Below are 2,853 nucleotides of genomic sequence, written 5' to 3'. Positions count from 1 at the left end.
GTCACAGAGAAGAGGGACAGAGGCTGAGAGACCAGTCATTTGCCTGAGAGTTCGTGGTCCATGGCAGTTCTGTGATTTTTTTTTTTTTTTGAGACGGAGTCTCACTGTCACATGCTAGAGTGCAGTGGCGCGATCTCAGCTCACTGCAACCTCCGCCTCCTGGGTTCAGGTGATTCTCCTGCCTCAGCCTCCCAGGTAGCTGGGATTACAGGCACCCGCCACCACGCCCAGCTAATTTTTGTATTTTTAGTAGACACGGGATTTCACCATATTGTCCAGGATGGTCTCAATCTCTTGACCTCGTGATCTGCCCGCCTCGGCCTCCCAAAGTGCTGGGATTACAGGCATGAGCCACTGCGCCCAGACAATTACTATTATTATTTTTTTTTTAAGAGTCAAGGTCTCGCTGTGTTGCCCAGGCTGGAGTGCAGTGGCGCAGTCATAGCTCCCTGCAGCCTTCACCTCCGAGGCTTAAGTGGTCCTTCCACCTCAACCTCCTGAGTAGCTGGGATTACAGTACGGGTGTCAACCACCAAGTCCAGCAGTTCTGTGAATTTCAACACGTTTGGGTTTGTGTGACTACCATCATGATTTTAATTTTTTTACTTCCCCACCCTGGCTCTGGTACTCCAGGCACAAAAGTTCATTGTATCCATTGACTGAAGCATTTCTTTGACAATTTACCAGTATGCTGGACCCTAAATACAATGTAGCAAAAAAAGTTATGCCCCCTGCCTTGAGGAGCTTCTGTTTAGTGGGAGAGCCTGATACAAACGCACAATAAATAGTTATGAATCCATGCCTGTAATCCTGGCACTTCGGGAGGCCCAGGTGGAGGATCGCTTTAGTTCAGGAGTTTGAGATGAGCCTGAGCAACATAGCAAGACCCCATCTCTACTAAAAAAAAGAAATACAGGCCAGGTGCATTGGCTCACGCCTGCAATCCCAGCACTTTGGGAGGCGGAGGCAGGTGGATCACGAGGCCAGGAGATCAAGACCATCCTGGCTAACACAGTGAAACCCCATCTCAGGCATGGTGGCTGGCGCCTGTAGTCCCAGCTACTTGGGATGCTGAGGCAGGAGAATTGCATGAACCCAGGAGGCGGAGGTTGCAGTGAGCCCAGATCGCCTGGGCGACAGAGCGAGACTCCGTTTCAAAAAAAAAAAAAAACTAGGGCCAGGTGTGGTGGCTCATACCTGTAATCCCAGCACTGTGGGAGGCCCAGCTGGGTAGATCACGAAGTCAGGAGCTGGAGACCAGCCTGGCCAACATGGTGAAACACTGTCTCTACTGAAAATACAAGAATTAGCCGGCATGGTTGCAAGCACCTGTAACCCCAACCATTAGGGAGGATGAGGCAGTAGAATTGCTTGAACCTGGGAAGTGGAGGTTGCAGTGAGCCGAGATCGCGCCACGGCATTCCACCCTGTGTGACAGAGCAAGACTCCATCTCAGAAAAAAAAAAAGACAAAAGTTAGTTGGGCACGTTGGCTCATACCTGTAATCCCAGCACTTTGGGTGGCTGTGGCAGGAGGACTGCTTGAGCCCAGGAATTGAAGACAAACCTAGGCAACATAGTGAGACCCATCTCTACAAAACATACAAAAATCACCCGATTGTGGTGGTGAGCACCTGTTGCCCCAGCTATTCAGGAGGCCAAGGCAGGAGGATCACTTGAGCCTAGGAGTTCAAGACCTGCCTGGGAACCATAGGGAGACCCCTTCTCTAGAAAAAATAATTAGCCATGGGTGATGGTACGTGCCTGTAGTCCCAGCTATTCAGGAGGCTGAGGTGGGAGGATTGCTTGAGCCCAGGAGTTCGAGGCTGCAGTGAGCTGTGTGCACCCTACCGCCACTCTAGTCTGAACGACGGAGTAAGACTCAGTCTTAACAACAACAAAGACAAAAGTCACCCTTAGAGCCATACCGAGACCCAGTACAGTAATGGGAGGAGGCTGTGGCACAGAAAGGTTCAGAGTTCAGGTGGGTCAGCCTCCTGGGCTGAGATCTGGTTCCAGCCGTTGAGACCTGCCGACGTGTAAGTTCAGGAATGTTTCCTGACCCCTCTCTACCTGTTTTCTCATCTGTGAAATGAGTGTATCAATAGTATACACCCCTTTGGTTTGTTGTGAGGATTAAATGAAAAAAAAATGCAAAAGCTTTGTTTTAGTACTATGCCTAACCCCTCCAAAATATGCACTATATGACTTATATTGCTTTAAAAAAGGCCTGAGCCAGGTCATGGAAGATTTGGGGAGCTGAGGAGTTAAGATTCAGCTCAGTGGGGACGGGAACAGCTTTGGTTTTTTGTTTGTTTGTCTTGTGTATGTTGTTTTTGAGACGGTCTCACTCTTTTGTCCAGGCTGGAGTGCAGTGGCGCAATCATAGCTCACTGCAACCTCAACCTCCCAGGCTCAAGCAACCCAACCACCTGTGCCTCCCAAGTAGCTGGGACTATAGATGCATGCCACTGGGCCTGGCTAATTTTTGAAAATTTTTTGTAGAGAAGGGGTCTCGCTTTGTTGCCTAGGCTGGTCTCGAACTCCTGGACTCAAGCGATCCTCCCACCTCCACCTCCCCAAATGCTGGGATGACAGGTGTGAGCCACCATGTCCGGTCAAACTTTGGTTTTTGAGCAAGAAAGTGATGCAGGGAGGTCTCTGATTTGGAAGGGATTGAGATATTTTCATCTCATGATCTGAAAATAATAGTCTTTTTATTTATTTATTCATTTCTGAGACAGGATCTCACTCTGTCACCCATGCTGGAGTACAATGGTGTGATCTCAGCTCACTGCAACCTCCGCCTCCTGGGTTCAAGCAGTTCTCCTGTCTCAGCCTCCTAAGTAGCTGG

Source organism: Colobus angolensis, unplaced genomic scaffold (assembly GCF_000951035.1).
Source record: "Colobus angolensis palliatus isolate OR3802 unplaced genomic scaffold, Cang.pa_1.0 Scaffold55, whole genome shotgun sequence".
Lineage (NCBI taxonomy): Eukaryota > Metazoa > Chordata > Mammalia > Primates > Cercopithecidae > Colobus > Colobus angolensis.
Note: the sequence above shows the minus strand (reverse complement) of the source record.